Source organism: Amblyomma maculatum, unplaced genomic scaffold (genome assembly GCF_055883805.1).
Source record: "Amblyomma maculatum isolate TAMU_Amacu unplaced genomic scaffold, ASM5588380v1 scaffold_13, whole genome shotgun sequence".
NCBI lineage: Eukaryota > Metazoa > Arthropoda > Arachnida > Ixodida > Ixodidae > Amblyomma > Amblyomma maculatum.
Genome location: NW_028146738.1, coordinates 6,764,239 through 6,790,919, shown reverse-complemented (window position 1 = coordinate 6,790,919; position 26,681 = coordinate 6,764,239). Strand labels below are relative to the sequence as shown.

The 26,681-nt window shown below is 43.3% G+C and overlaps 1 long non-coding RNA gene across 5 annotated transcripts; it reads right to left on the bottom strand.

The window, feature by feature from the left end:
- Positions 1-2,500: 2,500 nt before the first annotated feature.
- LOC146172149 (uncharacterized) lies at positions 2,501-24,747 on the bottom strand. Of its 5 annotated transcripts, none has more exons than XR_014702454.1 (4): positions 24,459-24,746; positions 24,011-24,111; positions 15,065-15,176; positions 2,501-2,752 (listed from the first exon to the last, which is right to left on the bottom strand). It is a non-coding gene; the product is annotated as an uncharacterized LOC146172149 (long non-coding RNA). The 5 variants fall into 5 exon arrangements; XR_014702458.1 differs by lacking the exon at positions 2,501-2,752 and adding an exon at positions 4,768-5,444 and having other exon boundaries at positions 24,459-24,747; XR_014702456.1 differs by lacking the exon at positions 2,501-2,752 and adding an exon at positions 8,005-8,114 and having other exon boundaries at positions 24,459-24,747.
- Positions 24,748-26,681: the final 1,934 nt, after the last annotated feature.

Genomic DNA, 26,681 nt, shown 5'->3' with positions numbered 1-26,681 from the left:
CCCTTCCCTGTCATATTCATCGCAATCAGTTTGCGCGGGCTGCGCCTACATCACCTATTACCTGATTTCAACACATTGTGGGCGGATGCACTTTGTAAGGCCTTCCACTACTAGACTTTAATTAAACTTTGTTTACGGTGGTATAGTGTGAACGAGTATGAATTTGTAACTGGGTAGCATTCAATACAGTGTAGTTTACAATAATTGAAGAATTGAATCCTCTCTTATCGCTAAGTGAGGGGCTGAACGAGAAGCACCTTTTTGCCGGATATTACACTGTGCCATCGACATTTCTTGTCTCCTGTAGTAATTCATTTTTATTCTCGATTGATAGCAATGAATCACTGAAAGATGAAATTCAATGATCCCTCGAGTCCTTATTGCTTTTCTAAAGCTAACATTCGATCTTATAGTGGCATCTGAGATTAATTATGTTCAGCCGATATATTTCTGTGTCAGTGATGATAATTTGACTGAGCTGTGGGCTGATATTACTACTGCTAGGCATGGCTGATGTAGCTGCATGTGGCGTATAAATGAAAATATTGGTGATAGCAATATTGTTGCCAAACACTGGGAAAGCCCTGAAATTTCGGAAATGTCGACAGTTCTGGCTTCTAACTTTTCAAATTTCATGGTACTTGCAAATAGTACTCTGGTGCACTAATCTAGGCTCTTGTTTCGTTTTCCTTAGGGCAGTTTCTGCAATTAACCCTGAAGGAAGCACGGCAACAGAAGAAGTGCCAAGACAACAGCGTTGTCTCTAGAAGTATGTGACAGTCTTGGCAAATTCCCAGAAAAAAAAAGAAATTTAGAATTCTTAACAAAATGCAAAACTAGGAAGCTGACACCACTGCCTTGAACTCACTGTGTTAACTCAAAATTACCTGTAGGTAATTTCCTTCTTCGTGTTTCTTCCCAAGCTGAGTGTATTGTTGGTTTGCGGCTGTTTTACAATAATACTTTGCGTTAAACATTTCGTACAGCCTGTCAATTCTTTAACAGCACCGCGCGAGCGTCGACTGCCCGGTGCAGCGACGCCGAGCCGAAACAGAGCGGAAATTGGGAGAGGGAACGAGCAAGGCGGCGTAATCATGCTGCTTGAGCGAGTGTCGTCTGCTTGGCTGTTCTGCGCAGTCGGACGCAACCCCTTGATTCAAGTTTCATGCCCTTATTCTGCAAGCGCTTCTTCTAACTGCTGTATGCTCGTGGCTTCGATTGGTGATAGCGTGTAACCTTAACCTCCCATGATTAGTGCTATCAAACCCCGGCCCTCAGTCACCAGCGGCTGCGGAACAACTGACCACAGCGGCGGTCAGACCTGTGACGCAGCAGGGGGTGCAAGGAATTCCTGGCTCCGCTGGACAGGCCACCATTAGAAACTGACCCTGGCAACGTTTAACGCTAGAATTCTAGATAGTGAAGCTAGTTTAGCAGTGCTGTTAGAGGAACTGGAGCGAATTGAATGGGATGTCATAGGGCTTAGTGAGGTTAGGAGGCCGAATGAGGCATAAACGGTACTGATGGATGGGCATGTACTGTGTTATCGAGGTTTAACGGAGTGGCGAGAACTAGGAGTAGGTTTCCTTGTCAATAAGTATATAGCGGGTAATATAGATGAATTCTATAGTAATAATGAGAGGGTGGCAGGCATCGTAATTAGGCTTAATAAGCGGTATAAACTGAAGGTTGTACAGGCCTATGCATCCACATGTAGTTATGATGACTATGCAGTTGAAAGCTTCTACGAAGATGTAGAATCGGCAATGAGAAACGTAAAGACGCCGTATACGATACTAATGGGCGACTTCAATGCCAAGGTAGAGAAAAAGCTGGCAGCAGACAGGCAGTCGGCGACTGTGGCATTGATTCTAGGAATAGCCGGGGGGAGTTATTAGTTGAGACTGCAGAGCGCAATAACTTAAGAATCATGAATACCTTCTTCAGAAAACGGAAGAACGGGAAATTGACATGAAAATGTCCTACACTCTAAAAACAGAAGGAGTACTAGAACTCCATTTGGAGGAGTTTTCGCTTGTCCCATATACGACTCCTTTTTCCAGAGTAAAAGAACTCTCTCTAGCCATAGAGTAATCGGACTCCACTGATGGAGTACTGCGCTACTCCTGTGAATAGAGTAAAGGTACTCCTCCGAAAGGAGTAAAACTACACACTGTAGTAGCGTCCTACAACTCTTCCAGGAGGAGTTCAAGGACTCCACTGATAGGAGTGCCTGTACTCCTTCAAGGAGAGTTTTATTTTACTCCTCCTGATGGAATTTCATGGCCTGTTTTACATATCCTACCATTTTTTAAACCAGTTCCAGCCATATGTTTTGTAGGACTCACTTTGGCCATACCTTCCTCTGCAAAACGGTGCATAGTATTTCCACTACACACTGTTCAATGGTGAATGTACAAATTTTTTCCACACTTCTTGCACCATACACACAACAGTCTGTGATGTGAAATCGGTGCTTCAATAAATAGGGATGCAAAAGCACGCTGATGACAGCTTTTATTTTCTCACAATTGCTGTGCATGCCAGCAATACATTTGGGATGTGCTCTGTGAGGTCTAGGCCCATCAGTGTTTTCGACACCAGTCTAATTGGCATTAGATGCCCAGAACACTGCTACAAGCCAAGTGATCCTGTGAGCATAGTTTTAACCAAGTGATCCTGCCGCTCGACCACATCGCAGCTTGCCGAGCCGAGTGAAGCCGCTCAAGATATCCTTGCATTTTCCAGGTGCCTGCATATAGAATAAAAACAATGCAAGGGAGGTTAAAGCAAACCATTATAAGCAACTAAACATACTCCTAATCTCAAGTTTTCATTTTAACCTACAGCTAATGCAACAAAACAAAACTTGGTGTGAACGCCTGGGGTCGCCACCTAGGTATGCCCTAGCAGTGGCACATCATGACCAAGTGTAGACTTTTCATTCCAAATCATTAAACAAAGCTAGTGATCTAGAAATCCACATACTTCGTTTATTCTGACTGCCAATTTGCTATACCTCAAGTGGGAATACCACTATGCTAGTCCCTCAGAGGCTAAACACAAGCCTGGCCGGCACTGGACCGTTTGTTGCTCGAGAATTGGCTTTGGATGTAGAACACATGCAGCTGTACTGGCGAACCTCCACTCCCTCTGGAGTTTACTGAGGCCGCTTCTGCAGAGTGGCATCCATCTACAACTAAAAACAGCGCTGCAGAATCTGAATTGGAGTAATGCAAAAGCACGGAATCTGCTGTTGGTTGCTTCTGTTTGCTTAATTCACTTATTGTTTACCCATTTTCTTTGGTACTTTCAAATTGTGCACCAATCCCTTCCTATGCCCTTCTTCAGCTAGACTTCCGGTTGGTAGTGCGACGTCACAGCCTCTAGCTCACATTATCCACTTCTTGTTTATTCATTTTAGTCTTTGGTAGTTTCAAATTGCACAATCCCTTCCTATGCCCTTTTTCAGCTCTATTTCCAGTTGCGTGGTCACACCTTTGACGCCACTCTAATTGACTGCCTTAACTACTTTAGTCTTTGGTACTTTGAAATTGCATGCTAATCCCTTCATATGCCCTTTTTTAGCTCGACTTCAGGTTGTGTAATATCACATACTTGAAGTCACCTTAATTCACTGGTTTAATTATTTTAGTATTTGATACATTCAAATGTGGCACCAAGCCATTAGCTAATGAGACCATTTTTGCCTTTACTGTTTCATTTTTTGCCTCTTATTAATTACCTAATTACCTTAATGGCCTAATTCTTTGCACACATTACATCACCCTCTATCAATTAACACCACTCATTAACCTCTACGATTTCTCCATCACTCACAACTGCTACGGACATGATTTTGCATGTTTTAACTCTAATTAATTACCTAATTACCTTATTGGCCTAATTATTATTTCGCACACAACACTACGTCACCCTCTATCAATTGGACTCATTAACCTCTACCACTTCTCAATTACTCACAACTGCTGAAGAGAACTTTTACATTTTTGCCTGTAATTGCAGAAAAATGAAATGAAGATGTGAAAAATGAGTGCACTCATGATACTGATGTACAGGGTCCTTCAAAATATGTGCGAACACGGCGAAGCGTTCGCACATATTCGCATATTCGCACATATTCGAAGCGTTCGCATGCGCCACATTGTTTCGATGCGCGACCGCGCCGGATGCGCTGACGCTCACGGAGCGCGGGCACGCTTCGCCGTGTTCGCACATATTTTGAAGGACCCTGTACATGTACGAATTAATGTGCCTTCCTGACTAAGCACAGGGAGCTGCAATCCGCGCTAATGCCCGAGAAAGCCCTCAAATAGCAAGCCATGTAAAGTAAACCGAGTATGGACTTGAGATGAAATGCATTTTACAAATCAATCGGCTTAATGCGCATAGTATGACGCAAACATCTGCACTTTTAAATGGTGAGAAGAGATATGTTGCCCCACATACACAAAATAAGTACACAATGGCAATGGAAAGACACACATGATGTCCATCACGAGTGGCAGAAATAAGCACTATCCTTGAGATTGTACGATATGTCATGTTCAATGAAGTACCGCACATGCTCACCACTTCCATATCACCTCTGTTGTCTGCTAGCTACCCAAGCGCAGCCCGCACTAAATCATCCTTGTGAAAGTCTGGCATCCAGCAGCATATCGTCGAGAAAAAACGAACGCATTCTGGAGCAACCAAAAGTAGCCCCCCTCCCCCCCTACACACAGAAAAATGCAAGAGCTGGCTCCACGCTCGGGCGCCCCGTAGGCTAATGAGATAACTTAAGTGCACTCAAAAGGCAGCACGTATGCAGAAACTAAAATAAAAAAGAAGAGTAAGTGTGACAAATGTCTCAAACGTAATTTATATTCATTATTTTACCTGTTTTTGCTGTGCTTTTGGTCATTTATTTTTAATGTGACAGTATTGAAGGCCCCATTCTCCCCAAAATCTTGCATTATTGTTGACAATGTCGTGAGCAAATAGTCATAAGCAGGGTTCTAGCATTTGGTAATAAGCAGGTGACATTTTTGTGGGTCAGGCATTGAGTTTTGGTGTTAGTTTGTGTGGCATCATGAGGCCGCATGAGATGCCGAATTGCTAGGAGCTCCTTGTGATTGAAGAGTGAGATGGCAATCAAGCCCCTCCGAGTCGCACTTTTATACAATTGTTAAAGCAAGTATATATATGTCAGGTTGTCTTTCAGATAATGTGGTAGCTTATCACTGTATGTTAATAAATGTTTGAAATAAATGGATCAGTGACGAAGCAACTAGCAGCATACCCTTAAAGGCAGACTTTAGGTATCCCTGCAGGTTTTAAAGTTAGGTTTAATTTATTTTTCCGAGATTTTTAACACCTGCTTTCCTTCCGGACTTGGTTTCCATTTGTAGCACCGCGTCGATTTAAGGTGGTCTCTGTTCCTGCAAGGGTGGAAAAATGAGCTAGCTGGTAGTTCATCTCTGGGAAAAAAAAACAGCACTCTCTTGAGACAAGGGCAAAGCGCTGTGTTGTCATCTCTTTCTTTTTTAATGTCTTAGGAGTGCGGTTTATTTTTTTCCCAAGCTCTCTATTCTTACTGAGTTTTTTCATTCCACCCCAGATGCATTACCTACAGCAATGAAGAAGATGAATTTGTTTACGCATTATCGCCTACTGTTGTTTTTATTTTTTTTTTAACCTAATTTAACAGCTGCCACGTGTGTATATTCGATATGTCAGACTAAAGAGAAAATCCTCGACAGCTTGGTACCAGTGAGTACTTATGGAACTTGTTGGTACTGGTTTCACTACTTTTTTCTAGCTCTGAAGTAGAGCCCACCTATATTGGCCTCAGCTATCACAAATGCTTATTGTGAACGAGGGTGGAGCTACTGTCAAAATATGTGTTTATAGCCTTGAGTTTGAGACAAAAAGAACTACTGAGGTCACCCTGCTTTGTTATAACGAACAACAATGCACCATAAAGTCACCCTACTGTCAAAACATGCATGAAGATCAGAGTATATCCTAACTCCCATTATCATCCTCAAAGAAAGTGTCGAGCATGTAAAAAACAGTGCAAGAAACTATAAATCAGAAGCACTAGTAAAGTTAACCACTGCCCGAGCACATGCTTACAGGCTACAAGGTCGATCAGTTGGTCCGTCAGTGTGCCGGCTAGGCAAAACTTCTGAAGTGTGAGCAGGGTCAGGGTAGCAGCAGCTTCACTAATGCTATTCTACACTGGCAGTGATCAACCACTAACAGGGCTTTGAGAAGTTTGAATACGAGCCACGAAGTATGCTTTGTTAGCCGAACTGGTCACATGACAATGTGTCACCTGCCCAACTGGATCTGCACCTTCTCAATTACTGGAGCGTGCAGATAGCACACAGAGCAAATAATCTGCACCTCTCCTTTGTAGGTAGAGCAGTGCACACTCATCAATTGAAACTAGACAGCAGCCGATGGTGTTATGCTAAAGAGCCACTTCCTACCAGGCTTGTTGGTATGTGCAGATCTACTTGTGCAGAAAGGTTGCTTCAAAAGTAGAGCAACGGCGACTGGGTATCAGTTTATTTAAAGCTCGATGTGCAGCTAGAATGCTTTAAACAAAAACTATGCGTACAATTGATGTTCTGCATGCACATCTGCTTGGTTAGCCTTTAACTGTTGAGGGTTGATGACAAAAACACCGACCCACCTAACCACCAGCTGTCGTGAACACCTCAACTGCTTTATTATTGCATTCCTAAAGCAGCACACCCACAACCAATGACTGCATCAGGCGCCTGAATGCTTGGATATCTGACTTTATTTGTATTTAACAGTAAACAAAAAGACAATGTGAAGGTGTATGTATCCATAGATAGCTCTGTTGCTGACTTTCAGTGGTCAGTTTAAAGAATGTGTAAAGGCCAGCACTTTTTCACGTGTTTATGTCCATAAAATTTAGTAAGGGTTACATTTTTCATTCAGAACTGATACTGGTGTCTTTCTAATGCACCGTTAATGTGTGGTAAAAACTGCAGATTCAGTTCTTACAAAATTAATGCAGTCATGTGATTTATTTCCCAGCAGATGGCTGCGGTTTCACCCCCAGGGCACATATATGGCAATTTTGCAGTGATCTTAACTGAAGGTGTAAGGAAATAGCATCATGAAAAGGCAAGAAATTAGCTGAAAGAGCATAAACAAGACCACTGTAAAGGCAAATTGCTTTACGTTGCTAGTGGGGACGCAATAAGTATGCTTATTACGGTTGCCTGTGCATAGTGTCACTTTTCCTAGTAGCCTGAAACAACAGACGGATGCATTGCTACAGACATACAACAGATATCTTTCAGCAGGGTGGCAAGAAGGGAGAGGTAGACTGCAGACTATCTTTGCATAATGCAGTCTAGCACTTTGCCAAGTGTAAATAATACTGAGAAAGGGCAACCCTTTTATGCAATACATTTTCTCAAAAAGCCTAAACGACCTGATCATCCATACCAAGGAAATATAGAGTGCCTTTTACACTCGACTAAGGGCTACATTTATGTATGAGCCACTCCTTGTAAATTTGGAACCTGTTATTTGGAAGGAAATGGAATCTGCATAGTACAGTGGCCCTGCATACACCCCGAGGTACTGCCCCTGCCTGCTGCCATCATTATCATCGTCTAGCTCTGTGGTATATAAAGAACAATTCAGACACATCTGTACTTTGCGCATGGCAGCAGTCAACCACGTAATGACACCATGAGGTTAGCTTGGAGTGTCACTTTAGCCTGTCTGTTTGCGTATTTTCAAATCTTTGCATGTGATGTTGTTGTTCAAAGGTTCAAATATATGGGTATTTGAGATGCAGAGACTGTAATTGATTACTTCATATACCAGGGAGATGAGGAGCCAGGTTTTAGTACTGCAGACAACAATAGCAAGAAACAAGAATAAGAGCTGGGGCGGCCCTTACCCTATCTGTAACATGCTGATGGGAATCTCAAGAAGACATCAAACCCGCCACATGCCCGAAGTGTTGCACACCAGCTGCAGAAGTGGATGTTCGCCACCTGCTGTGCACTTGTGCAGGGACCATCAAGGACAGATTCAGCAGGAAGTAGGACTAACTGCAACAAGGCAAGCGGACTTCTCCAAATGGCTCACCGACAACGATAAGAGCAAGAGCCTTCTTCGGTTACTTATGGAAAACAATTTAGATGGGTTTTTATAATATGCCTTATGGCGAGCTTGCAGAATAAAAAAAAACCTAAATGTATGTGCAATTAGCCAGATATAGCATCATACTGTATTGCACAGCTGATTCCACCGAATATATTTGCAAAATTGACTGATAATTGCTACTTTCATGCAAGATCCACACAGAAGTTATATCTAGCAGAGTGTAAAAGTTTTAGGACTGCCACCACTTCCTTTTTTTGCATGATGCTTGCCATACCAAATTCAGTAAGCACCCTGACCCTGTCAAGCTAACGTCTAAGCTCTCTGGAGTGCTTATGTTCTTTTGACCGAGTCATTGGTTGTGGATAAGCCACTATAGCAACGCAATAATATAGTAATCGAGGTGTTCACGACAGCTGGTGGTAGGTAGGCTGGCATTCTTGTCATCGATCCTGAATAGTCAAAGATACTGCGGCAATGCTACCAAGCACATGTGCATGCAGAACATACATTATACATGTAATATTTGCGTAATGCACTCCACCAGCCCAACAACCTTTAAGAAAGGTGATATCGGATCGCTGTTGCTTGGACCACAAAGCAACCTTTCCGCTCAATTACGTCTGCACAGACTAATAACACACTGCTACCTACACTCTGCAGTAGTGGAGAAGGCAGAGATCCAACTAAGAAGGTGATGCATTGCAATGTGACCAGTTGGACCAACACAGCATACTGCGTGACAAGTATTCAAACTAATTAAAACCCTGTCAGTGGTTCATTTCCTGGCAGTGTAGAGAAGCTGCTGCTACCCTAATTCTGCTAACACATCAGCCCTTACACACATACACACTGAGTGGCTGACCTCGTAGCCTGTGGGCATGTGGTCAGGCGGCAGTTAACTTCACTAGCAATGCCTACCGCCTTAGTGTTTCTGCATACTAGACACTTTCTTTGAGAGTGATAACGGAAGGTAGGATATGCTCCGATGTTCATGCATGTTTTGACAGCGGGATGACTTTATGGTGCATTGTTGTTCAATATAACAAAGCAGGGCAACCTCGGTCATTCTTTTTATCTAAAACACAGGGCTATAGACATAAGAAAAAAAATATAATACTACAACATTAAGTGATAAGGCATAAACAAAGAGGCATGTCCTTCTTCATTACTGTAGGTCATGCATCTGAGGTGAAATGAAAAAGCTCAGTAAACAGAGAGCTTGAGAAAAAATAACAGCGCATTTTTGAGACATGAACAAAAAATGACAACACAGCACTTTGTCGAGTGTGCAATCATTTTTTCCTTTCCCAATATGAACCAGCAACTAGCCCGTTCTTCCACCCTTGCGAGAAATGAGACTACCTTAAATTCACACAATTATAAATGAAAACCAAATCCGGAAGGAAAACAGGTGCTAAAAACAGCCCTCGGATAAATAAATTAAATTTAAGACCTGGAGGGATACTTAAAGTCTGCCTTTAAGGGTATAATGTGGTAGTTTGACTGTCTTCAGTCTGCATTTCTACAAGGTGACCCACCTTTTCGTACCTGCATACTGCTATTCGCTTCGTCACTGATCCATTTATCTCAAACATTCATTAGCATACAGTGATAAGCTACCACATTATCTGAAAGACAACCTGACATAGATATATATATACCTGCTTTAGCAACATTGCACAAAAGTGCGACTCGGAAGGGCCCATCTCACCCTTCAATCGTAAGGAGCTCCAGGCAATTTGGCATCTCATGCGGCCTCATGATGCCACACAAACTAACACCAAAAATCAATGCCTGACTCACAAAAATGTCACCTGCTTATTACCAAATGCTAGAACCCTGCTCATGACTTTTTTGCTCACGACGTTGCCACCAACAATGCAAGATTTTGGGGAAACGGGGCCTTCAATACTGTCACATTAAAAATAAATGACCAAAAACACAGCAAACACAGGTAAAATAATGAACATAAATTACATTTAAGAGACATTTGTCACGCTTACTCTTTTTTATCGTTAGTTTCCGCATACGTGCCACCTTGTCACTGGGCTTAAGTTATTAGCCTAAGGGGCGCCCGAGCGTGGAGCCAGCTCTTACATTTTTCTGTGTGTATGGGGGGGGGGGGGGGTCATTTTTTCTCTGATGATATGCCACTGAATGCCACACTCTCACAAGGATGATTTAGTGTGGGTTGCGCTTGGGCGGCTAGCAGACAACAGAGGTTATATGGAAGTGGTGAGCATGTGCGGTACTTTAGTGAACAAGACATTTCATACAATCTCAAGGATTTAACAAAACTTGAAGTTGGGCTAGATGGTGCATTGTAATTTGACTGAAGATAAAGCGCACGGGAAGACGCACACAAGAGAAGAAGACACAGGACACGCGCTAACTCACATCTGGTTTATTGCAGCAATAACAGCAAATATATGCTGAAAAGGGTTCATGCGCAGTACATAAAAATCCCATAAAGACAGAGGAAAAAAAATATAAGGAATATTACAAAACATTATCAAGGAATATCACAAAACCCGATCAAGAAAACTGATCTCTGCCTTCCAGAGCCGCACCGACGTATCGCTGACACACCTATCTCCCCTTTTCCCGATATGGAATGCCTCCAACAGCTCACGCGCTGTCTTGTCACGGCCTCTGCCCAGAATCTTAATGTCAGCCAGTCGCGGCTCGCACGCAGTGCAGTTCGCGCAATGCGCTGCCAAATTTGACCCTCCACTCCTTAAAGCCCGCAAATGATCCCCTGCTCGATCATTAATACAGCGCCCTCTCAGTGTTTTTTACGGCTAAAACACATAAGCTGAATGTGCCTTTTAGGTCTGTTGTTAGTGAAAATGGTACTTGGCAGCATGTTTTAAGCAAGTACCTTCAGAAGCATTTAAATTCACTGCAGTTTCAAGACCCTTTTTAACGAAGAATTTGAATGAAGTGGTGAGCTTTCTCGAGGATAATAAGTCGATTGGCTATGTATTCTCTGTAGACGTGGAAGATTTATATTATTCTGTCCCTCTTGCTGCCCTGTTCGTTGCTGTTAGAGATGCTATTGAAGAAAGTGGGGTTGTGCAATTTCAGAACTCTAGTGGTCTAACAGTGGATAATTTTATGCGTTTGCTTGAGTTTTATATTAGTGTTACGTTTATCTCTTTTGAGAACAGATTTTATCGCCAGAAACAAGGGATATGTATTGGTTCTTGTGTTGCCCCGGTTCTTTGTAATGTGTTTTTAGCTTTTGTTGACCGCGCCCTTGAGCAGAGCTTTAATGGGAAAGGTGTTCTAAAGGTATTCCGGTACGTGGATGATTTTCTGATTGTTCTTAACAAGCTACCAAACTCGACGTACACTGACGCGGTGGGTGGGATTTTGGACAACTTTCGGCAGAATGGGAGAGGTCTGGTTTTCACTCATGAACTTCCTTCACAGGGTTCATTGCAGTTTTTAGATATTAACGTTACTTTAGGGAATGATCATGTTTGTTGGTTGTACGCTCCGCGGGCACAGAAACAACTTTTGCCCTACTCTTCGGCACATTCTAAAACTGTTAAAAGAGCTATCGCTAGCCAATGCTTAGGGTCTGCCCTCACGAAGTCGTGCCCGCATGCTGTGCAGTCGAGTTTTAATAGGCAAATACAGCGGTTGCTGTCTGCTGGGTACCCCTGCGCGGTCATTATGTCAGTGACGGAAGCCCTGCTCCGGAAAACCAAGCGAGCCATGTTTGGAAAGAAAACTGTTCCGGTGAGAAATACGGCTAAACCTGTTGTGGTACCGTATATGCATAAGGTTGCGCACCACGTGAAGAAAGTGGCGAACAGACATGGCGTGCCGGTGGTGTTCTCCGCTCCGAAGAAGATGGCGGAGCTTTGCTCACGCATTTCGCGTGCTGGAAAACCGAGCGGTTGTGAGAAAAAACATGCCAAGCGGTTTGTCGACTGCTGCATGGGGGTCGTTTATGAGATCCCGCTGACCTGTGGGAAGGCCTACATTGGCCAGACCGGGCGCTGTATTAATGATCGAGCAGGGGATCATTTGCGGGCTTTAAGGAGTGGAGGGTCAAATTTGGCAGCGCATTGCGCGAACTGCACTGCGTGCGAGCCGCGACTGGCTGACATTAAGATTCTGGGCAGAGGCCGTGACAAGACAGCGCGTGAGCTGTTGGAGGCATTCCATATCGGGAAAAAGGGAGATAGGTGTGTCAGCGATACGTCGGTGCGGCTCTGGAAGGCAGAGATCAGTTTTCTTGATCGGGTTTTGTGATATTCCTTGATAATGTTTTGTAATATTCCTTATATTTTTTTTCCTCTGTCTTTATGGAATTTTTATGTACTGCGCATGAACCCTTTTCAGCATATATTTGCTGTTATTGCTGCAATAAACCAGATGTGAGTTAGCGCGTGTCCTGTGTCTTCTTCTCTTGTGTGCGTCTTCCCGTGCGCTTTATCTTCAGTCAAATCTCAAGGATAGTGCTTATTTCTGCCAGTCGTGGTGGACATCTTGTGTGTCTTTCCATTGCCATTGCTTACTTATTTTGTGTATGTGGGGCAACATATCTCTTCTCACCATTTACAAGTGCAGATGTTTGCATCATACTATGCTCATTAAATCGATTTATTTGCAAAATACGTTTCATCTCTCAAGTCCGTACTCAGCTTATTTTACTTGACTTGCTGTTTGAGGACCTTCTCGAGCATTGCCGTGGGTTGCAGCTCCCAGTACGTACTCGAGAAGGCACATTAATAAGTGCATGTACCGTCTTTGCCAAAAGTAACCAGGCTGCATGTTTTGCTTCTTGCTTGTATTCTGAAGCTAACATGGATCCCCTGAGGATCATAACTTTTTGGCAAGTGAAGACAGGAGCTCTCATTTATGTTGCACCAATTTACAGCATCAGAAGTTTTATGAATTCTCTGCTAACCGACTGAGAAGCGGAACACGCAGCCTGGTTACTTCTGGCAAAGACAGTACATCAGTATCATGAGTGCATTAATTTTTCACGTCTTCATTTCATTTTTCTGCACAGTGAAAAAAGAATGTGTTTTCGGAAGCACTCAGAAATATTTGAGAAATGCCAAATGCATGCACTATCTATCGCCTTATTTTTTCCCAATCTTCCCCGTGTGAGCCATCATGCATGAAAAACAACATGCAAGGCCGTACTGCCACGCTGGTCATGCTAGCAGTTGTTCCCCACAGTGAAGGCACAGCACACACCATTGGCTGCTTTTGTACCAGCCCCAATTGCATAATGAATTCAAATCAGAGGTGTGCTGCTAAAGTTTTATTAAAGTAGAGGCGCTTTCATATTAAAAACATTCTTATCACTGCGGACAGGAGACTATGCACGGTGGAGCGTCGTCTGAAATGCAGGCTGCAATATCAAAGGACACTTTTTTTTTCTTTGCAGGGAGGGGGGAGGGAGTTGATTGACTCAGTGACCGACCCTCAGACGAAAGCGCTTGATGAAAATGCTACTGCACAAAAGCAATATAGAATAAGGCATGTTTCCTTCAGCATAAGGCACAGTCAGTCAGCTTATCAGCTTTAGCTTATCGACGCATGATTTTTCGCATTACACTGGCGACGATGCCAGCACGACCAGCACCTATCACCGTAGTGTGAGGTTTTCGGCCCCGCGACACCGACGGAACTGATCAATGGAAGGTCGTCAAGAGGTACTGCTTTGTTTAAAAGTTTTGTCTGCTCCTTTAATGTTGCAAGGTATGCTCTCGCCTCAAGGTAATGCTTGCTTACTCTTAGTTTTTGGACCGAAAGAGCAACGGCAATACCTCAGCAATCAGGAACATAATGCTAACCCCTCCCCACTTTCGTGGCGCGGGTACACGGCGGGAAGAAACGGACAAGTACCTTTTTATATGCGTGAGTGCTTGTTGCTAAAACAAGCTAAATCTCATAGTGTAAGAATAAGATGCTTCTGATTGTATACATTGAATTATACAGCATGAGCCCGTCCATTTCAGCCTCCTCGGCAATCTCTAGACGAAGCCCAAAACAAGTCCGAGGATCACTAAAGTCGCATATTATAGTAAAGGCTTTTCAAGGAAAAGAGAATATGCGAATAAAATATTTTTGCTGAAAAAAAAAAAAATCTGTGACCACCATCCAAGCATGAATGCAAAAGTGCAGCCTACATAGACTACATCGCGAATAGCAGACGACATGGGAATGATATCTCATGACGTCAGCGGCCAATGGTTGCCAGACCAGAGAGCCAATTTCAATAATAATAAAAATTATTTTTAAAACTATCTGCTGCACCGAATGAGCTCAAATTTCGAGGATTTATAATTTAACGTGTGAGGAGTGAAATGCAATAACTAGTTTATGCTCAGTTGTTAGCTGTCGTGACCACCTTAATGAATCAAGTGAAACGTGATAGTGCATGCATGCGTTACATCTTAAAATATTTCTGAGCAATTACCAAAGTATGTCCTTTCCACTGCGCTACAAAAGTAAATACCGAACACTCGGACCGTGTATCGCATGCTGACGATATACTTGCATGAATGCGCATGCCTGAGTGCACAGGGTATTGAGGTCTGCTCTAGCGCTCGAGAAGGTTCTCGAACAATGCTGTAAAATAAGTTGATGCTAGAACTTGACAGATCAAATATAATTTGCAAATCCGAACTCATTAAGCTCAATATGGAACGAACATCTGATCTTGTAAATTATGTGATGGGAGACAATGTCACACACATACAAAATATGTATGCGGCGACAGTTAAAGATGTAATAAATGAGCACTGCAGATCAGCTGAAATGAGCACCTGCCTGCACATTATTAAAGACACCCTTAAAACAAAAGATAATTTCACCCGAAGCTCTGCGGTCCTAGTCAATAAAAACAGCCGCAGACATTCCTCACCTCCCCATCACCTCTCCGTTGTTTGCTAGTTGGATGCGAGTAGCCAACATAAAATCATCCTGGCAAGTCTAGCAGCCAGCAGGTAGCCCGGAACTGTCCACCTGGAGAAAGACTAACGCCAGAGCAACCCTAGTAAACAAATGGCTGGGCTGTACTCAGGCGACCTGCGGACAGTGGATAATCTAAGAGGCCCACTGATATACACAATGATAGTCAAGGAAAGAATACATATCATCAAATATAAAGCAAAGTCAACTAGTGTATTACAAAAAAAACAGCATTGAAGAACTGTGATTGAGTCCCCTTGAGTACAATTACATGTTTGGGAACAGAACAGATACAGTGACTTATAAACAAGAATCACTGATTCTCATGTGCTGCCAAGCAGAAGCACACCTGCTGGAAGGGCACAAGATCAACCAGTTCACTAATTATTGCCATTACTTAACACAAGACAATGACAACAAAATTATTAAACCAAGCATTGGCTGAAGGAAGTGCTTGAGAACAATACACTCAATCAGTGTCACATGCTGCATGGCAGCAATAGCAATAAATCAGTTGTCAAAATAAGGTAGTGATCCATTTTATGCAATTACCTACACAGATCATTCTCTTAAGATTAAATAAGGAGTGCAACAATTAACACACACATAGCATGGAAGGTAATAGTAGGCCTGTAGTAACTGCACTTAGCCACAAAGTGATTGGTCAAGAGGTTGTACATGGGTTGAATAGCATGCCCACATCTGCTATACTGTTCTTTAAGGATGTTACTCCACATTAGCACACTTCAGATGAACAGGCAGCATGAGCAGACAAACGGCCTTGCTCATATTTTATGTTCTGAAGACGGTCCTATACAGCAAACAATTGAAGAAATGCAATTTAAACACTGGCCAAACACACCCATTTATGGATCGTTCATTTCTCACTTTCTGATGTGAACGCTTTTTCAATCTGTAAAATGGACAGTTATCAACATGCATTGCTTAGAGCTTCAGCATGGCTACGGACCTATAAGGCTGCCGCGATACCTCAAGCGAAAAGATTCTCAATTAGAGGGACATCACTGGACAGCGCACTACAGAAAAGCAACTGGAGTGGCTGAGGCTTCAGAGGGCATAATCATACATACTTACCGGGATGAAGACCAAATCAAAGATGCTTCCCACTATCTCACCAAAAAGCAACCAAAAAGAATTTACAAATTGTTGCCTCAGTTAGTGACAGCCTGTTCGTAACAGGGGGTGAGATAAGGGCCTTAATGTGTCAGATAAATTTATTAGGCAAAGGCGTGACAAAGCAGGATTCAGATAGGATGGCTACACAAAAGCCCTAACTTTAAGGCATTACTGGGTGGGCCTGTACTGGGTGGGCCTAGAAACAAAAAGAGTGCTGCCTAGTTGCTAAAAAGTAAATGATTATACTTTTGTCTTTTGACCTGTGGCTTGCTTTCTTATATACCATGTTTGTTTTGCTGCCAAGGCTGTAACTTTCATTAAATACTGCTATTTTAAGGTATGATCCCCTTTATGTCAATGGCCTCAGGCCAAGCACTCAAAAATCCTTAAACATGTGAAGGAGGAGGGGGGGGGGGGGGGTTACCACAAAGACAGCCTCTCACCTCTTCCCTGCATTGATGGTCAGCTGAGCTCCCAAGCTTATTTTGTAATCATTGCCACCAGCTCCTTTCTCACCTGCTAAAAGGACCTTGCAAGGATAGAAAAAGTTGTCGGGCTAATGGTGTTGATTCATGGTTGACAGTGCTTAATTAACCACACGGACAGAGTAAACACATAAAAGACGAACACAGGCTCTGAACTTTAACCTTATTCTGGAACCACTGATACTCTGCTTATATACCCATAAAGGCACCGACTAGTGGTGATTTTCGACACTTGTGACAAATAAAAACAAAAAGAAGTACCGTAAGAGCAAACCCGAACAAGGGGAGAACAAAATAGGCAAATCATTTTTTTAAGCCGCCAACACGTGGAACAACGGACTAATAACAGAAAAAAAAATGCAATGGTAACAGAAAATGGGTAACAGACGTAAGCTAACAATTACACAGCAAAACGCACGAGATGAAGTACACTAAAACTGAAAGAAAAAGTGCATGACAAGAAAGATGAAGCCAACAATTGACCGCTAAATGCAGAAGATGAGCACTAAATAGCGAAAACAAAGCAAATTAAGGAAATGCTCATGAGCAACAAGGGTGAAGTCTACAATTACATTGCGAAAGGATGAAGATGAGGTGCATAAAACGAAACAATAAAGATAAAATGTCAAGAAATGAATTCAACAAATGTTATAAAGCTAAAACCAGGCTAGATTAGAGAAGTCCATAAAGAAAGGCAATCTTTTTTTCCAAGAGTGAAATGGAGGGGGTACTAACACTATCATCCTTGAGCCTGAAAATCTTGGCAGCTTTAACTATTTCATGTGTCAGCTTATAACGATGAGTTTTTAACACAGTTTTTTTTCGAAGATTGGGTGGCATGGCTTCTTTAAGTCGGTTCCTGCAGTGGACGGGCAGATTCCTGGGGGATATACCTGATAAGTCATTTTAATGCTCCATTAGCCTTCATCGGCCAGTTTGGTCCATGTATAGCTTACGGCAAGTGAAAGGCTTAGAGTGAGCGCCTTCCGCACGTGCTGCTAAGGGTTTTCTGTGCTTCTTAGTGTGGCCTCTTTTTTATTTAATTTTTTTTGCTTTTCTTCTTCATTAACGATTCATCAAAGCTGCAATAGTTGCTCGAGGGCAGAAAACAACGTCAACTCCTGCTTTCTTTTCACTCGTCGTAGAGTTGTGGGAAATTTGGTGCATGTAAGGAATCCCTGGAACATTATCGTGTTGCCTATGTGCTTCAGCACTTTTTCTGAGACAGTGGAAAGGACTTGTAACGGGTACCCTGATTGCGTGAGCCTGCATACCTTTTTCAAGAAGCTTTCTTGTAATTTGTGCTCGCATGACTTGTTCAGGGCATTGACAAGGGCAGACTGGATGATATTTCTTCTAACCAGCTTTGAACGAGCGGAGTCATATTATAGGAAGGGCTAGTTGCCCCTTGGTTCAAATGCCCAGCTCACGTGACTGGGTGTGAAGATGCTTAGTTCCAAGAAGCACATGGAATCATTGTCTGGCATTTCTTGCTTTAATTCAAGGGGAGCCAGGATACTCTTAAAGACACTCAAAACTTCAGGTACTTCATGAAAAAAGGTTTCTACGTCACGGTCTAAATTAACTAAGAAGTCGTCCCCAAAGTAGAAAATTTTTTGAATTCGTGAGTTTTCAAAGTGATTCCTGAGACTACTGTCATGCATAACTAAGAACAGATCACTGAGCAAGGGAGTAAGTAATACATGATATGATGCAGATCCCGTGCTTTTGGATAAGGTGTGAATCATTCCTTTCTGCAAATGTTTATTTTAGATACACAGAAAACAATTCTAAGAGACCATCTACAGAGACACCACACTCACTCTGGGAGGATATGGTTCCATGTTGGTCAATAGCTTTGCGAACGCATTTCATGAGGTCCATCTTGAGGTATAGAATAAAACAAGCCTTTTGCATTTATAGAAAAGGCATGATAGGCTTTGTTTCTTTTCCCGTTCAAAAACCTAATGACTACATCTGCATTCTTTACCAGAAAGGGATCATCGATAAAAAGTAATTTCAGGTTGCCATGCAAATACATAGTGACGTCTTTCTGCCAGATATACCTCTCGTGCCCTCTGTGCGTTATTGTTTCGGAGGATACCTGGCAGAAAGACGTCTCTATGTATTTGCAAGGCAACCAGAAATTGCTTTCTATCGATGATACCTTTCTGGTAAAGAATGCAGATGAAATCATTAGGTCTTTGAACTGGAATAGAAAGAAAGCCTACCGTGTTTTTCTACAGATGTTAAAATTATTTTATTCTATACCTCAAGATGGGGGACCTCATGAAATGCGTTCGTGAAGCTATCGACAAACCTGGAGCAGTATCCTTCCAGAATGAGTGTGGTGTCTCTGTAGATGGTTTCTTGGTTATGCTTTCTGTGTACCTAAAATCAACATTTCTAGAATGGAATGGTTTACACTTTATCCAAAGTCACAGGATCTGCATTGGATCATGTATTGCCCCGTTATCAGTGATCTGTTCTTAGCTATGCATGACAAAAGTCTCAGGAACCATTTCAAACACTAACAAGTTCAAAATATTTTCTGCTTTGTGGATGATTTCTTGGTTCTTTTCGACTGTGACAAGGAAGCCTTTTTTTTCATGAAGTACCTGAAATTTTTAGTGTCCTTAAGAGTGCCCTGGCTCCCCTTAAATTTATGCACGAAATGCCGGACAATGATTCCATGCACATCCTGGAACTAAGAATCTTCTTTACACTTAGTTATGTGTGCCGGGCAATCCGCCTTTTGCGCGAGGATGTGGCACCATCATGCGGGAGCGGGCGGGAAACACATTGAGCGGCAGTGTAGCAGACGACGCGAGAGCGCACCATACGAAATGGCCACGCCAACGCTGGTAGAAAGCGAAAGCTTCCCCCCTTTTTTGGCCTCGGAGCGGAAAGTAGTGACAGTGATTGCAGCATATCATGTTCACGCAGTATGGGGGAAGGTAGAGCGTTTTCACAATCCACTCATAACGCACGTACGCATATACTATCTTCGTATTGTAAGAGCGTGTAGCGCGGGCCGTGTTCGACGCGTGCAGGTTTTCGGCAGACAGGAGAGCGTGGGGGCAGAGAGAGAGAGGGATCTCAAAGGGCAAAGCAGCCAGGGGTTTGTTGATGCTGCAGAGCTAGGTGGAATCGTATCCTGTGACTTTGAGCGGCGCATATGCGCGGGGTGTCTTGAGTTACCGAGCACAATGCGGTCACCGCGGCGCCGGCATGGTGCAATGGGCGTCGCTTCCTCCTCGCGTCATCTACAACCGTGCAGCTATAGGATTTCATCCACGAAGATCGGCAGAGAGTCACACATACACACCCCGTGAAAAGGGCATTGTCCTGGCCGAAATGCACACCTGCAGGAAACGCGCTGCATTTTTCTGGCAATAGATGATTCAGAGCTGTAGCCGGTTTCTGGCCTCAGGAGTCGGAACGGATGTGGTCGCAGTGGTGAAAAGGTTCTCGGTGCGCAGAGAATGGTCATTCTGTTGTGAAAGGATCTCCAACGTTCATTTCTGCCTCCGCCGCGATTTCTGCGGAATCAACAACTTGGTGACACATATGTGAATCTCCTACATATCGGATGCGCATCTCGGTCAGGAACCAACCCTGTTTTACGTCCAGAGCGATCCACTCTGCAAGTGAACGAGCATGAACCCTCCAGGAGACTCATTTATTGTGCCGGGCGGTTTCCTTGCCGTTGCGAACGGTTGGACGAAGACGACGATTATCAAGCTCCCTAACGAAGTGCATCTGATTGCGTACATTAAAGGAACAAAGTCCGGATGCATTGGCGTGCACGAAGGCGAGCCTTTAATTAAAAAAAAAAATACTGTGCGTCGTGCAAGTGCGTCATATGCTCCGAGCGGCAAAAACACAGATACTACAGGTATGTATGCATCTAAGCGAAATAGGCATGATGAAAAGTACCTACTGGTTTTCACCCAGGCTGTAGCGCACCAGTGATAGCTGCAATGAGGATTTCTTCGGTGCGTGATTGCTTCAGTTGCACCGGGGCCTGAAGGCGATGTATTTTGTCCCTTCTTATCTTTATGTGCGAAAGGGCTAGGTAGCTTAGATATCACAGGCGGCTGTGTGCGCTAGGCCGTAATATTTAGCATGTTTTATCGTGACTGCCACCTCACTAACAAGAAAAAAAAAATACGGCGTTTTAATGCACTGCCGTTCGCGAGCCTCATGACCAGCTCAACCACTCGGCTCGCTGACGACGGTGCATCACAACACCTTTTTTTTTTCTTCTTTTTAGTCAGGCGGCAGTCGCAATAAAACATGCTAAATATTACGGTCTAGCGCACACAACCACCTTTGATATCTGCGCTACCCGGCCCCTTCACAACAAACGACAAAATACATCGCCATCAGACGCGCCGAACAAATGCTTATTGCGGCTATCACTGGTGGGTTCCAGGCTTGGTGCAAACTCCGGTAGATACTTTTCATCACGCACATTTCCTTTAGATGCATACATACCTGTAACGAAGTGTTTTTCGCACAGTCGAGAGCACGCAGTCGGCTGCCAAGGTCGCCCATTCACGTCTTGACGCTTGGTTGCCCTAATCCAAGCTTCACGCCGTTGCAGGTCGCGGCTTGCCGAAGGAAACCTAACAAAACGCGTCTTGCATCCCGGCACGCCTCGAGAGTGGCAGACGTAAGCGGCACAGGTGGTTGGCATCGTTTTACCGAGGCTGTGAACGTACCGCGCCTCCAGCCCCCGTGCGTTGGCTATGAGTGCGGCGACGAGAAGCGCCGTCGACGCCTCTCAGTGTGTTTTCATCAGTCGCCGCTGGGGCTTCGCGCATGCGCAGAAAACTCGCGCAAAAGGCGGATTGGACCAAGGGGAAACAATCCCTTCCTAACATGCAGCTCCGCTCGTTCCAAAGCTGGTCAAAAGAAATATCATCCAGTCTGCCCTTGTCAACGCCTTGAACAAGTCATGCGAGCACAAATTGCAAGAAAGCTTCTTGAAAAAGGTATGCAGGCTCACGCAATCAGGGTACCCATTACAAGTCCTCTCCACTGTCGCAGAAAAAGTGCTGAAAAACACCAAGTGCAAAAACACAACCACTGGCTGAAGTGCACAGGCCACGCAAAAAGGTTGCAGTGATTCGTTGCATGCACCAAATTTCCCACAACCTTACGATGAGTGAAAAGAAAGCAGGAGTTGACGTTCTTTTCTGCCCCTGAGCAACTATTGCAGCTTTCGTGGATCGTTAATGAAAAAGAAAAGATGCCGCACCAAGAAGCACAGAAAACCCTTAGGAGCAGTGTACAGAAGGCGCTCACTCTAAGCCTTTCACTTGCCGTAAGGTATACATGGACAAACAAGCCTTTTTGATGCATCAATGAAAGGCTAATGGAGCATTAAAATGACTTCTCAGGTAATCCCCCAGGAATCTGCCCGTCCACTGCAGGAACCGACTCAAAGAAGCCATGCCACCCAATCTTTGAAAAAAAAAAAAAAACAGTGTTAAAAACACATTGGTAAAGCTGACACATGAAATAGTCGAAGCTGCCAAGATTTTGAGGCTCAAGGATGATTGTGTTAGCACCCCCTCCATTTCACTTTTGGAAAAAGAGATTGCCTTTCTTTATGGAATTCTGTAATCTAGCCTGGTTTTAGCTTTGTTACATTTGTTGAATTCATTTCTTGACATTTTATCTTTCTTGTTTGGTTTTATGCACCTCATCTTCATCCTTTCGCTATGTTAATTGTTGACTTCACCCTTGTTGATCATGCGCGTTTCGTTCATTTGCTTTGGTTTAGCTATTTAGTACTGCTTGTGTTCTGCATTTGGCAATGTCAATTGTTGGCTTCATTGTCGCTGTTCATGACGCTTTTTTTTTCAGTTTTAGTGCACTTCATCTCATGCATTTTGCTGTGCTAATTGTTACCTTTACCTCTGCTACCCATTTTCTGCTCTCCTTCCACATTTGTATTTTTTTTGTACTTATTAGTCCACTTTCCATGTGTTGGTGGCTTAAAAGATAACTTGCCTATCTCGTTCTCTCCTCGTTCGGGTTTGCCCTTTCGGTACTTTTTTTGGTTTTTATTTGTCACATTAGTTTTTGTTGCCACAAGTGTCAAAAATCGCCACTTGTCTGTGCCTTTATGGGTATATAAGCAGAATATTAGTGGTTACAGAATAAAATTGAAGTTCAGCACCTGTGTTCGTCATTTATGTGCTCTTTACTCTGGCCGTGTGGTTAAGAGCTGTCAATCATGGCTTACAAGAATGGGCATTTTCTGCCGCAGCATTCTTTCTCTATCCTCACGGCGCACATTGTGAAAGTGCACCTTGAAAAGCTTTGTAGCCCATTACACTAGCTTGGCTTCCTAAGGTCGCTGATATGAAAGTCACTGAAAACATTTCAGGCCTTAAAAGCCATTTTGCAAAAAAGGGTCCTGCACACTGCAAATTCTGATGAGTTATGGAAGGCCATCAAAAGTGCGTGGAAAGAGCTGAAGCCGATGCAACACTGTCGTGCCAGTGCTCTATGACTCCTTGCCATGCCAAGTCTGCTGTCATAGAGCTCGGTGATGACTTCCTCCGCTACTCAACTTCCTGTGTGCACTCAACATTGGTCCCCACCCTCATTTTCTTTTTTTTGTGTGTGTGTGTTTCAGCAAGCACGCAGCAGGTCACTGAAATGTTTACAGATTTTTTTTTTAGACGTAGGACATTTTGCATTATTTTGCACAGCAACAAAGAATATTCTTTATGACTCGACAATTAATTCGTGAGCCATTCTTAGCAGCTTCTCTTTCTTATGAGCATGACCTAAATAGCAACTTTACTTCTTTGAGGTTTCAAAGTGGCTTTATAACAGCATGTCCATGCTGCAGCTATAAAAAAAGTATGCATACTGTTTATAAGTGACTTTTCTACAGAAGAAAAAAAGTATGCCAGGAAGTGAAAAATGAACAATTCATTTTCTTCGGATTAACTCACGATTAGTTCCTTGATTGGCTGCTACACACGACACTAATCTTCAGAACATAAAGTGCAAGCAAACACATTCGCATACTCAAGCTGCTTGCCCATCTGAAGTGCCCTAATATGCAATGACGTCCTCAGACAGAACAGCCTAGGAGACCATGGCAACAGCTGACCGCACTTTGTGGGCATGTGCTTAGCCTAAGGCCGCGGTTCCTCCACTTGTACAGCATAGGTAGGCAAATAAAGCATTTATCACCATTAATCATGGTAGTGCCTTTTGAGAATCACGTGACGGAAGAACACACTTACGAGCTTAATGCTGTTCACGGGACGCCTTTAGCAACCAAGCAAGCATCCACCCTGAGCAAGCAGCTGTCTTCCAGGAGAACATTTTCAAAAACAGTGTACACCTGGAAGTGCAAGGAACAAAATTGTAATGCCTCAGTCAACCGGACGTAAACGTGACTGCCGATGCATATTTGTGATGATAAAAAATGGAAGTTATTAAAGTATGTATGCACAAGAACACATACTTCTGTGTCTACGGAAGAAAATTAGCGGTTACAGCACTGCCAAAACAAATAGCGCCTACGCGCCTCCCATGTTCGAACAAGGGACAATGCCACTGCTCCCAGTACAAGAAAATAGCGCTTGGTAAAACTGAGGCTTCAAAATATGTGCTAATGAACAGAAGTCTACACGCTTTTGCGCGTTTTAAACTTGCAGTTGCGGAAAAAAAAATAGAAGCGAACCTTACCTGAATGACTCCATTATTGTCCGGAGACCGTTGATGCCGTTGGCGAGCGAGCATTGAAAGCAAGTTGCAGGTCATATCCTGTGTGCGCGCTGCAAATGGTGAACACTGCGAAGGCTTGAGGCTTGCGATGCATTTCATAATGATATAACAGGGTAGTTTAAGAGGTCAAGCCGGCGGTAATAAAGGATTTCTAAGCGAAATACGATGTAACTGACAGGCCGCAAGAACAAACAACGCACAGCTAACGCAGCGCTTGAACTGAACAAGGAGAGCAACAGTTGCGCAACGCAAAAAAAAAAAAAAGAAAGAAGAGGGAGCATGAGTTTGATAACTATCAAGTATTTGTGAATGCATAAATTATTTTCAAATAATAAAGTTCATTTGTGAAGTTAGATGGTCGTAGGTTATTCATTTCTTCAGGTAAATTTGGTTTGAGCAGTTGACAGTTTCGTAGTTGAAAACAGTAGCAGACGACACGCCTGGAAGCCTTTACCCTTGATAGCTGATTACTACTATTTAATGCGGTATCACGCAGACAGGAGGAAAAAATGAAAAAGAAGCCTGCTTCAATGTCCAATACGGACACTTGTGCTGCCCGAGCAACAATCGAAACATGTGTGGTACGGAAAGTTATAATTTCTTTATCGCAGGAGTAAAACAACCTTTAACGCTATCTAAATCTGCAGGAGTAGAATGTTCACTTTACTCATTTTTTCTTGGAAGATTGAAAGGCCATTTCACTCTTCCTCGCATATGGCAGGAGTAAAGTGAGATCTGCAGGAGTAATTAGGCTGTTTGACTCTTGAAATAAGAGTTCCAGTTCTTAGAGTGTAACGGGGAGACTGAAAATGAAATTGACTTCATACGGTGTTCAGCCCCCGCCATTATACAAGATGTAGAGGTAATTGGGAAAGTGCGATGCAGTGACCACAGGATGGTGAGGTCTCGTATTAGTCTAAATCTGAAGAAGGAACGCAACAGATTAGGAACGCACAATAAAAAATTAGCTCTAACTGAGGATGGCGACGTTACCCTAGAAGAAATGGACAATAATTTCAGAGATATCATTGCAGAGTGCGCTGTAGAGGTAGGCGGTCGGATAGTTAGAGAGGATACCGGTAAGCTGTCTAAGCAGACGAAAGGTTTGATTAAGAAACGCCAGAGTATGAAAGCTTCCAACCCAACAGACCAGATAGACTTGGCAGAGATATCAAGGCTAATCAATAAGCGCAAAGTGGCCGATATAAGGAAGTGTAACATAGAGAAAATTGAGCGAGCTTTAAAGAACGGGGAAAACCTTAAAGCGGTCACGAAATTGGGCATAGGTAAAAATCAGGTGTATGCGCTAAGGGAAAATGCGGGCAATGACATCACGAATATGGACAAGGTAGTCAAAGTAACTGAGGAGTTCTGTACTGATCTCTACAGCAGCCAAAGTAGTCAGGACCGTAATGAGATTGGCGATAGGGAAAAACAGTCAGACGTTCCACCAGTGACGAAGCACGAGGTTAAGAAAGCAATAGAAACTATGAAAAGGGGGAAATCAGCTGGAGAGGATCAGATAACTATAGATTTGTTGAAGGACGGGAGGGATATCATGCTACTTTAGTGGAGGGCTAGGGAACGAAAAATGGTAGGGGTAACATTAGGAGATAGGAAGCGAGAGTGGGGTCATAGAAATAACTTCATTTACTGACGTTCTAGTGGAAATTGAGAAGAAATGGGCATGGGCCGGACATGTAGTGCGAAGAGAGGATAACCAATGGTCGCTTAGGGTAACAAACTGGATTCCAAGGGAAGGAAAGCGTAGCAGGAGGCAGCAGACAATTAGGTGGATGGATGAGGTCAAGAAGTTCGCAGGGGTCAAGTGAATGCAGCTAGCACAGAACCGGGTTAATTGGAGAAATATGGGAGAGGCCTTCGTCCTACAGTGGGTATAGTCAGGCTGATGATGATGATGATTTAACGTTTCAAATATTACTTGTCTGTGGCTCCATCTGCTAGGGCTGTCGCGAGAAGGTTTCTTTTATAAGTAATCAGGGTGAGGATATTTAATTTTATCGACAATAATTTTGCCAAGGTAACGACTACAAAGATATATTGGCCTTGTTAGCTCTTTTATTGCAAATGTGTATACCTTCAAGATATTATTCGGACTATATACGCATATGGCGGGTGAAAACAAGCAGATACAGCTTCTTCGGGCCCCGATGCCAATCAGAA